Source organism: Tursiops truncatus, chromosome 8, assembly GCF_011762595.2.
Source record: "Tursiops truncatus isolate mTurTru1 chromosome 8, mTurTru1.mat.Y, whole genome shotgun sequence".
NCBI lineage: Eukaryota > Metazoa > Chordata > Mammalia > Artiodactyla > Delphinidae > Tursiops > Tursiops truncatus.
In genome coordinates this window covers 18005395-18020688 of record NC_047041.1, presented here as the reverse complement: position 1 = coordinate 18020688, position 15294 = coordinate 18005395, and positions in this window count along the sequence as shown.

Sequence of the window (15294 nt, the reverse complement as noted above, 5' to 3'; positions counted from 1 at the left end):
CACAGTAGATAGTTTAGTCCTCAGCCAGAGGGTCCATTAGGATCATCTGTCTCTACAACAAATCTCCTTCAGAGATGCCCCCTAAAACAAGGAATCAGAATGGGGCAGGGCCTGCAGGTGACCCACGTCTCCTAGAGAACCACTGGACTAAAAGACTTCTGTGCTGATCTCAGATTCCATCCTAACTCGATCATATGCCATTATATCAACATAGCAGTGTGATCCTAATGTGAGAGTTACAGATAGAAATCACTGGACTGTAGATTAGAATTACCTCATAATTTCGTTGACTTCGTTGTTTAACCTTATACAACAACCTATGAGTGGAGAGAGGCTTTAGTGGTACTTCTCTAAATGAGTAAATGAAGGCTCAAATTCACAAGTGTAGGAAGCATGAGCTGATGAAAAAGTTAAGTCTGTTGACTTTTCTGACCAGTGCTTTTTCGACTTCTCAGAGTGGCATGGGTTTTAGCTCATGTACCAACTACAGCAGGTTGGAAGACAGGATTTTATAGTAGTTAAGAACAGGGCTCTTGAGTCAAACTCTGGGTCCATATCTGAGCTCCGTGACATACTGAGTGACTTTGGCAAGTTCACTTTTCGAAGCCTTGCTTTCCTCATCTATAAAGTGAGAATGGCACTAACTCAAAGAATTGTCAGGATTAAATTACATACTACACATAGTTCTGAGCTCAGTGCTTGGTACACAGTGGGTACCTTGTCATGATGGCTGATGCATGATGGTGATGGGTCGACTCAGGCCAGGATCTCTGGGAAGGGCTGCTCTGGTCCATAGCTATGGTGCCTGGGCCTCTATCTTAAATCAGTGTTCACTTAATGCCCATGACTGTGATGCTGAGGACTGTTACAAACCTCACCAACAGCGTGACTTTGACCTGTCTTAGTGCTTCTAACTAGAATTTGACAAGATGGTCTCTGTCCTCACTTGGCTCTGAGGAATGTTATCAATTCTAATGTAAGAAGAGATATGAACACTCTAGGCTTGAGAAAGCGGTTCAGAGGAAGCAGATACTACTATTAATGTCATGGGAATTCTCCCACCCAGCTGGCCTGTTTATTCACCAGGTTCACTGTTTGAGCCCTACCATTTAGTTCTCTCGAGAATCTTAACTCCTGGTGTTCATTTTGAATCTTGTGTCACAGGAACGGCCAGCTTGCTTTTTTAATCCTGTGTTCTGTAGCTTTGTTACGTAGCAGAATTCTCTGTTATCCCCTAATGGGGCATATGTTAATTTTTAGTAAAATAATTGGCAACCTGTGAGATAAGCCAGTCTGGTTTGATGTAGGTCTGTATGAAGACATGATGGTTCAGTGATTAGTTCATTATTTATTGGTCTGCTTCAAAATAAGAAATTTAAATTTGTAGTGCTGGTAACTATTTCACAAGGGAGTCCTGAGTCTAGGAAGTAATTTCTGTGAAATGAACTGTAATGCAAATCGGTTTAAATATAACTACAGCCTTAAAAATGCTCAGTATGTTTGTTTAGCAGAGCTTGCCACTCCCGTGCTGCTGGGGCTCTTCATTTGGTGGTTCTTCTGTCTGTGCTGTAATTATCCTGCAAGCTGTGTTCTTAGGATCATCCAGATGTACTTCCCCTGCTTTAAACTCGGGAGGTGAATGAACCAGGACCGTGATGATAATCTCCAGTCAGTAGTCCCTGAGTGCTCATGATAATCTAGCCGTTGTACTGAGCGTGTGGGCAAGAGAGACCCTCTTTGGCAGCTTAGCCATGGGAGATAAGAATGGAACTTGAGACACCTGTGTTTCCTCATTTACAAAACAATATATCCCTTTATTAATAAACGAGCTGACAAGTTCATGGGGAAATTGATAGTTTCCTTTGGCACAACTGGTGTTCTTAACATGTATAGGCCTTAAAGAAAAAATAAGGAATAGCTAGTTATAGTGGTCAAGTGCAGTTTTGTCATTAAATAAAATTTGACATATTGATTGCCTTGTGATAGTCTATGGAAGTCCTAGGTACACTCGAATGCCTATCTTGAACAATTAATAAGTGGCAAGGATGGTGGAAAGTTGGTGGTTGCAAGGATAAGCTGTATGTAGCAAGTTCATGCAAAAGCTGTTATGCTCTGTATCTGTTGATGAAGCAAAAGCTATTATGCTATATATCTATTGATAGATGCTGTATATCTACTGTGAAAATTAATTGAGTTTTAGTTATTTGAGCGAAGTCTTTAATTTTATATGACTCCTTTTTTTTTTTCTTTTTACCTTTTGACCCCTCCCTCCCCCCGCCTTATATGGCTGCCGATAGAACCATAGCGATGGTGGTGATATAAATGAAGAGTTCCTCCCTAGTTGAGTATTTTCTATTGAGTAGAGGAATACTTGAAATTTTCTAAGAGAATAGGTCTTAAATCAACATGCATACACACAGGTAACTATGTAGAGGTATATAGAGGTGATGGATAAGTTACTTAGTTTGATGGTGATTTTTCCACTACATATATGTATAAACATTAAGTTGTACACCTTAAATATATCATTTCTGTATGTCAGCAGTATCTCAATAAAGTTGTTAATATATACGTTAAAAAGTCTGCAGAAAAGAAGGGATTTTAAGTCTGCATTCCACTAGAAGGCAGGCAGATGCAATAGTTGCTTTCAGCTTGCCAAGTTGAATGCATAGGGCCTGAGACTTAACTTGGTCTTCAAGGATAATTTAATCGGTTAAGTTTTGCACCTGGGTTATAATGGCATTCACTGGCATTCTATGGTATGGAAAATACGAGTCTCTCATTAGGAATGAGCCCTAGAAAATGGGAAGGTTGTGGAGTGTGGAGCAAAACTATATTCTTGTGCAAATGAAAACATACAGCCTAAAGAATCCTTGGGGACCCCGGATAAGTTGCAGAATTTGGGTTGCACAATGATGTGAATGTACTTAATGCCACGGAACTCTACACTTAAAAATGGCGGAAATGGTACGTTTTATGTAATGTATATTTTACCACAAAAAAGGACGCGTAATTGACCATGACTCATTTTCAGAATGATCCTGTCTTAGGACGAAGGAGTAATGGGAGCCAGCTTGGAGGAGCTGAATCTGGGACCCTTGTTTGTGCCCTTGGGAGAAGTGAGTTACTTTCTTTCTCTGATTTGGAATAGCAGGAAGCCGGTAGTTTAGGGTGGTGTTTTCTGTTATGTGGGCATCAGAGTGGTATGAGGAATTGCTGGTTTTGTTTACAGACAAGGGAAATTTAACAAATTAATATCCCTGAGGGGCGTCTAGCTGCCTGCTGCTTCTCTCCAAATTTAGCCATGTGGGTTGGGGGAGAGATGTTTCTGAATTCTGAGTTAAGGGTACTTCTTGATTAATCTAGGTTCACGGCCAATCTAGGCTGTCCTGGAACTCAGTCCTATTTTGTTTTTGTGGAAGAACTTTTTCCACTTTGCATTCCATCTCACCAGCTCACAATTCATATTGAGCAGTGGAATTCATTACTAGAGACTGTGTATAGTTTTATATTTTCACTCATCTTGGTTGTGTTCTCTCTGTTCTAAATCATTCATTTATTTTTCGTATACACACTCTCATCTCTACTATTCCAGGAGTTCTAAAGTACCTTATTATATCCTTCTGCCTTCTTATTCTTTTACAGTCTTCCGTGAAATAGGTTGACATGATAGCCCAGTCATTTTTTTTTTCTTTTGCGGTAAGCGGGCCTCTCACTGTTGTGGCCTCTCCCATTGCGGAGCACAGGCTCCGGACGCGCAGGCTCAGCGGCCATGGCTCACGGGCCTAGCCGCTCTGTGGCATGTGGGATCTTCCTGGACCAGGGCACGAACCCGTGTCCCCTGCATCGGCAGGCGGACTCTCAACCACTGCGCCACCAGGGAAGCCCCTTGTATTTTTTAATAATGTGAGAAAAGCAGTCAGAATGCAAATAAGTCAAATGGAGATACAAAGTAATCTGTTTAATAATGTAAATGGTTCTCATTGAGGGAGGGTACATCTCAGCAGAAATTTATTTAAATTTTCTATAGAAAATTTAAGACATAATACAAGTTAAAAGACTAGTATAATGAACCCCCATAGACTTTCATCCAGCTTGAACAGTTTGCTCTACTCTTATGTCATCTGTACCCCCATCTGGTCTCTTCCCTCACAGATTATTCTGTAGTAGTCCCCAAACAGTGTGTCATTTCTTTTGTAAATATTTCAGTATGTAGCTCTGTAATGACTCTTAAAAAAATTAAAACAATAACCATGATATGATACTATACCCAAAAATTTCAACAGTGATTTCTTAATATCATATAGCAAGTGTATGCTTCCCCATCTGTATTTCCCATTTAATTTGCATTTGTATCTATTAAAAAATTAAAACAATAACCATGATATGATTACTATACCTAAAAATTTCAACAGTGATTTCTTAATATCATATAGCAAGTGTATGCTTCCCCATCTGTGTTTCCCATGTAATTTTGCATTTGTATCTAGTGGGTGCATGAGACTTAGATTTGAGTTTTTACTCTTTCCCTTTCCATACTCAAAATTCTTTGAAGATAGTTGCTGAGTGCAGCCCACATTCCAGGAGGGCGAGGATGAAGCTCCACCTTCTGGAGAAGGGGGGTGGAATTCAGAGAATTATTTTGAAGTCAAATAATTTATTTTTTCCTGGTAGTCTCCTTGGGTCTGGTAAAGAGTTAGAAGACAAAAGAAAGGACTCAGCTGAATAGATGTTCCAGGAGAATGTAAGGGAAAAAAAATGGCCAAAGGGAGCTCCCTTGGCTGATGAACTGACGGAGCTCTGATGATGAATCTATAATTTCAGGTTTTCTTCTTGTGTGTTGTAATTTATACTTTCCGTGAAATTTGTTAAAAGCCTTCTGTCTGGCATGAACATTAGTTAGCAAAGGAAAATTGAGAGAAGTGAGCAGGGAAAGCTGTAGCAATAAGCTGGTCAGTGGTTCTCAGAGAGCAGCTGTAGAACAGCAGTCACCAGTGAGAGGTGACACGTGACAATAACCAAAACGTAGAAGTCCCTCACGGGAATCCTCAAACATACAGGAGGGACTTGAACTTCCTATCATAAAAGAAGGGGCTTGATTTCCTTTCATTGGATCTTAAGGAAAATATGACCCCAGAAGGCTAGAAGGTTACTCATGATACATATATGTTTTCATAAAACGAAATGGATATAACATGATGAATTGATTAGGGATTACAGTGTGAAAGTCTTATTACATGGACCTCTCTTTGTTACAAAGTGATAGCGTTTTGGATGTAACATAGAGCCTAATAGGAAAATAGCTGTTGAGTAACTCATAGGAACACATTACTGTTTATTTGAATGGCTGACCACTTAGGTTTTTTTTAAAATTAAATTTAATTTTTTATTCTTCTTTTGCTTATTCTTAGTGGCAGTGAATTGCTACCAAAATTGCTAGTTCAAGGCCAATAGTAATAGAATTTTATTTTATTTATTTTCTTAAATTTTAATTTAATTTAATTTTTATTTATTTTTGGCTGCGTTGGGTGTTCGTTGCTGCGCGCGGGCTTTCTCTAGTTGGCGGTGAGTGGGGGCTGCTCTTCGTTGTGGTGCGTGGGCTTCTCAGTGAGGTGGCTTCTCTTGTTGTGGAGCATGGGCTCTAGGCATGCGGGCTTCAGTAGTTGCAGCATGTGGGCTCAGCAGTTGTGGCTTGCAGGCTCTAGAGCGCAGGCTCAGTAGTTGTGGTGCACGGGCTTAGTTGCTTTGTGGCATGTGGGATCTTCCCGGACCGGGGCTCAAACCCATGTCCCCTGCATTGGCAGGAGGATTCTTAACTACTGCGCCACCAGGGAAGCCTCCCAACCTTATTATTTTGTAGACCTTTGATAAAATGATTCTCAAATTTATGCTGAGGTTCAAAGGCTTAAGTACTGGCCCACTCTTTTTTTCTTTTTTTTTTTTTTTTTTGGTACGCGGGCCTCTCACTGTTGTGGCCTCTCCCATTGCGAAGCACAGGCTCCGGACGCACAGGCCCAGCGGCCATGGCTCACGGGCCCAGCTGCTCCGCGGCATGTGGGATCTTCCCGGACCGGGGCACGAACCCGTGTCCCCTGCATCGGCAGACTGACTCTCAACCACTGCGCCACCAGGGAAGCCCCTGGCCCACACTTGAAGAAGAATGATAAGGTGGGAGAGTTAGCCCTCTTAGATATAATGACTGATAAAGCTACTGAGTTTAGTTGAGTGTGGTATTGTTGCAGGGATAGACAAATAGACCAAAAGAGCAGAATAGAGAATCCAGAAGCAGAACCACACTTTAAAAGACCCTTGATATATAACAAGATGGTTTTCAAATCAGTTTGAAAGGATAGTTTTTTTCCTTCAATAAATATTAATGGGACAATTGGGTACCCATATTCTAATAAATGGAACAGGACCCCTACTTTATACCATACACAAATGAATTCCAGAAAAAATATCTTTGTATTTTCCACATAAGGAAGAATTTCCTAAATAAGACTACCCTCACGCATGCATGCCAAAAGCAAAATAAAATAAAGTGCAGTCATGTGTGTGTGTGTGTGTGTGTGTGTGTGTGTGTGTACAGAAACACACATACACATAGCGTACAAGAAAAGATTGTTAAAATGAACTTCTTTTCCTGAAAGCTACCATAAAGACAGTAAAGATACAAGTCGCAAACTGGGTGAAGATAATTACAAATCATATAATTGACAAAAACTGATATCCAGTATATATAGAGAATTCCTACCAAATAAACAAAAATGAAATAATCTAATAGAAAAATGAGAAAAACATGAGAAAAGGTACTTCACAAAAGAGGAAATCTGAATGTCAATAAACATATGTTCAACTTCCTTATTAATTAGGAAATTCAAATTAAAAGTACAATAAAAAACATTCCTATGAGATTGGTAGTATTATAAAGTCTGATAATACCTGGGATTAAGAATGTGGTGCAGCTGTAGGGATGTATACATGAAACATATAATGTTATAAACCAATGTTACCCCAATAAAAATGCATTTTATTATTTTTTTAAATTTAATTTTATTTTTTGGCTGCACCGCACGGCATTCGGCATTTGGAACTTCCTGGACCAGGGACTGAACCCGTGCCACCTGCAGTGGAAGCATGGAGTCTTAACCAGTGGACCACCAGGAAGTCCCAAAAATGCATTTTAAATAAATAAAACTGGGAAAAAAAGAATATGGTGCAATAGGAACTCTCAGGCACTGTTGGTGAGAATGTAAATTGGTTCAACTACTTTGGAGACTCATTTGGCATTACTTAGTAAATTTAAACATGTGCAAATCCTAAAATCCAGTGGTTCTACTTCTAGATTTTTAACCTAGAGAAAATCTTGCACGTATGCACCAGAAGACAAGTATAAGTGGTGTTCATAAAAGCCCTAAAGTGGAAACGATCCAAGTGTTTATTATCAGTAGAATGTATAATTAATTGCGGTGTGTTTATGTGATACTGCAGTGAAAATAAGATCTATAGCTACATGCAGCAATATGGATGGGCTGAAAGACAGTGATGAGCAAAATATTCAGGCTACAAAAGAATACCTGCAGTATGATTCCATTTAGGTAAAGTTAAAAGAACAGCCAAGATTAAGCAGTGTAATATATACATATGTGGAACAACTATGAAGTTGGACTCAAGACAGTGGGCTACTTTCATAGGGGAGGGAGAGGATGTGATTGGAAGAGGGGCACACAGGAAGCTTCTAAGGTTTTGGCAATATTTTCTTTCTATAAGTTGTGTGTTTTGCCCAGGTGTTTGCATTCTAAAAATGAATATTCTTTGAAGAATATGTATGTTTTATTTTCACCAGTATATATTTTACAATCAAAATATAATTAGAAAGTTAAATAGGAAAACTTTAACAAATGCATCGTGTATAGAAAGTACTCTACATTTTTTATTTATTATTTTATTATTAATATCAAAATGTTTCCTTCTAAATATAGCTGTAGCTGCATCTCACAAATTTTTCATGTAGTGCTTTTATCTAGCTTAAAGTCTTTTTAAAATTCGCTCATAATGTTCTCTTTAAAACAAATATTATTTAGTAGATTATAGTTTTTGGGTACATTGGATTGTTCAATCTCTCAGTGCTGCATTATAGAAAACAGTCTATGAAGGTAGTTTTTATTTTATTTTTTGACATTTATTGAATAAATTTATTTGTAGCTTGAAATAACAAATTGTACTTGGGTGAATAAAAATATCTTTTGAAGTTTCATGCAGTGAAAATAATTTTGGTATGGCAGTTCTGAAACTCTCCAGTCCATTCCCCTCTTTCCCCATTATAGCCTTGATTTTAATATCTCTATTTTTGTTAAGCTGAGGTTTCTTAGTACCGTAACCATAATGATATTACAGAATAGACTATGATATTTTGTGTTTTAACTTATTGTTTAGTGTCAATTTAGACTACCTTCAGCAATGTATGGGAGTGCCCATTTCCTTGTCCCTTGGTGAGTGGTATTGAATAATATCTTTCAAAAATAATTTTTGGCAATTTGAATTATATATATCCTTCACTTATATTTTATTCTTTTTTTTTTTTTGCGGTACGCGGGCTTCTCACTGTTGTGGCCTCTCCCGTTGTGGAGCACAGGCTCCGGACACGCAGGCGCAGCGGCCATGGCTCATGGGCCCAGCCGCTCCATGGCATGTGGGATCTTCCCGGACTGGGGCACGAACCCGTGTCCCCTGCATCAGCAGGTGGACTCTCAACCACTGCGCCACCAGGGAAGCCCTATTTTATTCTTTATATATCTTTCACTTATATTTTATTCTTTATAATTAACGTTTAACTTTTTTATCCATACATTATCCAATTGTCATTCTGTGTGAATTGTTCATGTAATTTTGTATTGTAGAAGCAATGTTTTTCTTTTAATTAATTTTAAAAACCTATTTATGTATTTAGGATGATATCATCCCTTGTTGCAATCCCCCCCCACCCCATTTGCTATTTACTTTTTAATTTCAACTTATTCTTTTTACCTTTCTTTTCTTCCTCTTCTTCAGGAAGAAATATCCCCACATTTTTCATCTTATTTCATGTAGAGCAGTTTAGTCTTTTATTGCAGGGAGAAGATGATCATTTGGCAGAGATAATGTAGCCCAGATTGCAGAATTGAGTTGAAGGTTAAAGAATGTGAGCACTGATCCTCTCCAATTCTGTAAGTAAGTGAATATCACATCTATTCAGACAGCTTTCAGATAATAGATAACTGAAATATAATCTTCCTTATGATACAGTAGTGACCTCAAATTTAAGCATGTCAAGAAAATATGACCTTCTGACTCCTTGACAAAATTTTATCTTAGGTGACTTCATAAATACACTGTGCACATTTTATCAAACAATCCTAGGGAAAACATCTCTGCTATCTATAGTGAAAGAATAACACTGACATTTGGCAAAGGTCAGAGCTTCAGAAATTTAACTTATTAATAAATCTGTGAACTGCTAGTATTTTTATATTGTTGTAAAAGAAAACTACAGGATTCTTTTTAAGCATGTTTAATTCCTACCAAGAGTTTCTAAGCACATTGTTTTTCTACTAAAATCCAATCTGTTCCACATTTTTGAATGAGAAAAGCTAAGTCTTTTCTCTTTGGAAAATAAAAAAGAGGCTTTTTTTTTGGTGGGGGGGGAGATCTATGTAGGATAGAGGTCTAGGAAATATGTAAACTCTGCCACAGGCTTCCCCACATTCCCAAAACTGACTTAAGATGACTCCAAAAGAGGACAAATCCGAGAGAGCCCTGGAAGTAGGGAAGAAAGCCACATGCCCCGATACTAGAGACCATCTGCTGTAATACAGGAGGAACTATGTTGAAAGAAAACATTAGAAATGGCCTGTAATATTGCTTTTTAAAAAATCATCAGTATCACATGAAATGAAGGGAGATTATGGGAGAACCCTACTGAGAGCCCTCATTTAGAGGGGTGAGAGCTAGAGGTGAGGGCTAGAGGTGAGGGCTGTGGGACAAAAAGTAAACACTGTGATATGAATCAACAGCATCTAAAGCAGTTAAACCAAGAGGCCCCAGGATAAACATGGCAACATCAACATAGTAGTATGTGGGCAATGGGCTGCTTATTGATACAGCTGGGCTTTTCCAGAGTGCAGTGCCCCGTGGCCTTAGGAGGAAGGCCACAGCCAAAGCCACAGAACAATTATGTAACAAATACTTACATAGCCTTTATTATATTCCCGGCATTGTTTTAAATTAGTGGTTCTCAGCTGGGGGTCATTTTGTCCCCCAGGGGACATTTGGAAATCTCCTGAGATATTTTTGGTTGTCACAGCTGGGAAGAGGCTGCTACTAGCATCTAGTGGTAGACACCAAGGCTTCTGCCCAACATGCTAAAATGCACAGGACAGCCCTCACAGCAGAAAATTATCAGGACCGAAATGTCGATAGTGCCAAGATTGAAAAATCCTGGAAAATTTAAAATAATTGAACAAATATTAACTCATTTAATCCTCATGGCAACCGTTAAGGCAGATAAGTAACTTGCCCAATGTCATCTATCTAATGGAGAGATCAGGCCAAAGGGAGATAAATGCAAGCATTAAAGAGAGGAGCAATTATATTAGTAACTAGCCTAAATAAAATTTAAGGTAAGATGATTTATAGAGAGGATAATTTATTTTTAAAGGAAAGGTATAATTCCCAAGAAAATATTTTAGTCCTGAAACTTTGAACACTAAGTAATATGACCCTGAAATATATAAAGCAAAAACTGCTGGACATGTAGGAAGTAATTGAAATATAGTAGTAGGTTTTTTTTTTTTTTGGTAAACAGGCTTATTGAAGTATAATCGACATACAGTAAACTGCACAAATTTAAAGCATATAATTTCATAAATTTTGATATATGTCTATACCTGTGAAATCTTTATCACAATCAAGATAATGAACATGTCTATCGCTCCAAGTTTTCTCCTTCCTTTATACTGTGTAATCCTTCCTTCCGCTCACTTTCTGGTCCTTCCTCCAATCCTTATCTACCTTTGATCTGCTTTCTGTCACCATAGATTAGTTTGCATATTCTGGAGTTTTATGTAAATGAACTCATACAATATATACTTTTTTGGGGGTTATGTTTTCTTTCACTCAGGATGTTTATTTTGTGACTTATCCATGTCGTTGCATGTATCGACAGTTCATTCTTTTTACTGATAGATGGTATTCCATTGTGTGGATATAATACAATTTGTTTATCCCGTTCACCTTTTGATGGACATTTGGTTGTTTCCAGTTTTTGGCTATTACAAATAAAGTTGCTATAAACATTCATGAACAAGTCTTTGTAGGGACAGATGCTTTTGTTTCTCTTGGGTAAATATCTGAGAGTGAAATGGCTGGATCATATGGTAAGGATATGTTTAATATTCAAGAACTGCCAAGCTGTTTTTCAAAGTTACTGTTCCATATAACATTCCCACCAACTGTGTAAGAGAGTTCCAGTTGCTCCACATCCTCTCCAATATTTGTTATGGTGAGTCTTTATAATTTTAGACATTCTAATAGGTGTGTTTGGGCTGCTATACAAAATACCATAGACGGGGTAGCTTATAAACAAAAGAAACTTACTTCTCACAGTTCTGGAGGCTGGAAAGTCTAAGATCAAGTCTCCAGCAACGTTGGGTTCCAGTGAGGACTTGCTTCCTGGTTCATAGATGACGGTATTTTCACCTGTAATTTCACATGGTAGAAGGGGCGAGGGAGTTCTCTGGGGTCTCAGAGCCCTATTCCCATTCATGAAAACTTTACCCTCATGACCTGAGCATGACCAAAGGCCCTACCTTCTAATACCATCACCTGGGGGTTAGGATTTCAATATATGAATATTGAGGGGACACAAACATTCAGAGCATAGCAGTAGTAGTATCTTGTATTCGCTAATGTAAGTAATTAATGATGTTGAATATCTTTCCCTGTGCTTATTTATCATCCATATATCTTCTTTTATGAAATGTCTGTTCAGATCTTTTATTGATGATATATATGAGAGATTGAGATTGATAATAAGGAACTGGCTCAAGCAATTATGGAGAATGAGAAATCCTGTGAGTGAAAGCTGGAGACCCAGGAAAGCCTGTGGTGTAGTTCCAGTCCAGACCCAAAGTCTTGAGAACCAGGGAGCCAGTGTTGTTACGTTCCAGTCAGAGTTTGTAGGCCCAAGAACCAGGGAAGTGATGATGTAAGTCCCAGTAAGTTCTGAGTGCAGAGAAGACCAATGTCCCAGCTCAACAGTCAGGCAGAGAGCCAATTGTATCTTCCTATGACTTTTCATTTTATTCAGGTCCTCAATGGATTGGATGATGCCTGCACACATTGGAAAGGGCAACTTGCTTTACTCAGGCTGCTAATTCAAATGCTAATCTCGTCTAGGGACACCCAGAAATAATGGGACAGTGATTAAATCAGATTAGATTAGATCAAGTGTTTCTAGTTTTCTTGCCTCCTTACTGAGCAATTTTAGCTTTTCATTTTCTCAATATTTCCTTTTCCAGAATAGGGTCTTTGCCCCATCTTTGCAAAACCAAAGAGTGTTTTTGTCAAAACAGTCGGTGTGTTAAAATTGAAGTAATCCTCTATTTCTGGAGAAGTGGAAAAAGTTCTTACAGTTTTAAAATGGCAGATTTTCTTATTCCTAGTCCTTAGGGTTCCCTAAAAAATTGAAGTTTAATTTTATTGAGGGCACTCTATTACAGTGGGTAAGACATTATGATACATTTGAATTAAAAAAAAATTTAAAAAACAAAAAAATTCCAATTTTTAAAAATTGTATATACAAACACAAAGGTTAGAAAACTGCAAGGGAAATTTCGTTACAGACTGTTAGGGCTATGTTTTGGTTTACAAAGCTTTGTTTTGTGTTAGGTGTACATTTCCTTTCTTGAATTGTCTAGTTGGAGGAAACTGTTAGAAAATGATTATTTTGTCTTTATCGAAAGCACTCTTGAAATTAGACCTCAGTTTTTTGGAAACCTTGATGTCTAGAATTGAGGAAATTTCCCATTTAAAAACTCTTAAAGCTGGTCTACCTGGGTACAAATCCCATTTCTGCAGCTAATTAATTGCATGACTTGGGACAAGTGCATAATTCTCTGTGGCTCAGTTTCTTCATCTATAAAATAGGGATAATTCTAATGACTAGAAAGTACCAGGCTGACAGAATATGCTGATGACTTTGTTGAGTGTGTGTGTGTGTGTGTGTGTGTGTGTGTGTGTGTGTGAGAGAGAGAGAGAGAGAGAGAGAGAGAGAACACTAGCAAAGGAAATTGAAAAGGGTCAGCCTACATGGTAGGAGGAAACCAGGAAAGTGTCTTTAGAAACCAAACTAGTTTGTGATTAACTGAATTAAATTCCGCTGTCTAGTATATTAAGTAAGATTTACAGCTACTGTTGGATTTAGCCATTCAGCAGTTATTGGTGACTTTGAGGGGAGCAGATTTGGTGGAGGAGTGGACAAAAGCTTGATTGGAATGGTTTCAAGAGAGAATGGAAGGAGAGAAATAGGAGCAAGAAGCATAGACATTAAAAAAATAAAGTTTTACATTCAAAGTGATAAACAGTATGTAATGTCTTTGAAATAATAGGTGACGTTTATTGAGCACTTACTGTGTGACAGACACTGTTTTAGGCACTTGTATTAACTTGTTTAATGAGGAATAAGAAATACAGCTGGTCCTTGGTTTGCATGATAGTGTAAGACCACATGCACTAAAGCCATGGAAAGCAATCTTGAAAATCAGTGAGAAAGATTAAGATGTGACCTTCAACATTTTCGTCAAAACATTCTGTATTTTTTTTTTTTTTTTTTTTTTGCGGTATGCGGCCCTCTCACTGTTGTGGCCTCTCCCGTTGCGGAGCACAGGCTCCGGACGCGCAGGCTCAGCAGCCATGGCTCACGGGCCCAGCCACTCCGCGGCATGTGGGATCTTCCCGGACCGGGGCACGAACCCGTGTCCCCTGCATCGGCAGGCGGACTCTCAACCACTGTGCCACCAGGGAAGCCCAAAACATTCTCTATTTTAACTAGCTCTGTTGTTTATTAATGTACTGGGAAGTGAAAAAAATTAGTAAAACTAATATTTATAGTACATTGTAATTTAAAACATTAAAAACATTAAAGACAAAAGTGTTTGTTTCACTGTAACATACCAAGATTAGTTTGAACAGTGCTTGCCTTCTCATCTGTGTTTGTACATCAGCTTCCAACATTTTAGCTTTTCCTCTTTCAGTGTTGTGAAATATTTCCGAGAGTCGATTTAATGTGACGTTTTTGCGGGTATTACTCCCTCTGGGATGTCTCCTCCTTTTCATCATAACCACTTCCTCATTTATGTTTATAAATCCTCCTTCTCTAAGTCCCTCAGGCTGCATATCTGCCCCTCTGTGGGTCTGGGTCCGAGTGTGCCCTGCCTGAGCCTTCTATTGCTAATATGCCAAAGTTAAAAAAAAAAAAGGATACTGAGACCAGGAGGGAGAAGTCAGTGGAGACAGGAGTACAGTGGGCAAGTATTGTACAAGTGGAAAAGACTGTTGTTGTTTTTTAAATTTTATTTATTTATTTATTTTTGGCCGTGTTGGGTCTTCGTTGCTGCGTGCAGGTTTTCTCTAGCTGCGGCGAGCGGGGGCTGCTCTTCGTTGTGGTGCGCGGGCTTCTCATTGCGATGGCTTCTCTTGTTGTGGAGCCTGGGCTCTAGGCACGCGGGCTTCAGTAGTTGTGGCATGTGGTCTCAGTTGCTGTGGCTCGTAGGTTCTAGAGTGCAGGCTCAGTAGTTGTGGTACACGGGCTTAGTTGCTCCGTGGCACGTGGGATCTTCCCGGCCCAGGGCTCGAACCCGTGTCCCCTGCACTGGCAGACAGATTCTCACCCACTGCACTATCAGGGAAGCCCGGAAAGACTGGTTTTTAAGGGCAGGATATCTCACCCAAACTCAGCTGTGCAGGGTCCTCCAGGTGAATAGGATCTGATGAAATGTTCAAGCAGCTTTAGCTGTTTTTTCTGCTGGTAAACAACTTTTTGGACACAAATTCCCTACCTTTCATTTGGTCAGTCTTGCTGGTGATCGGTGCTGTTGGGGAAATAGAATTGAAAACAGCATCTCTTGACACCGCAGGAAACTGCTCCATAAAGGTTGAAGACGAAACAGTTTTATTACTGAATGAGGGTTTGAGCAGAACGGGATGCACATCACAGGCAGTCAGCTAAAGAGAATGTAAAGGCAGAAGGAAATCTCA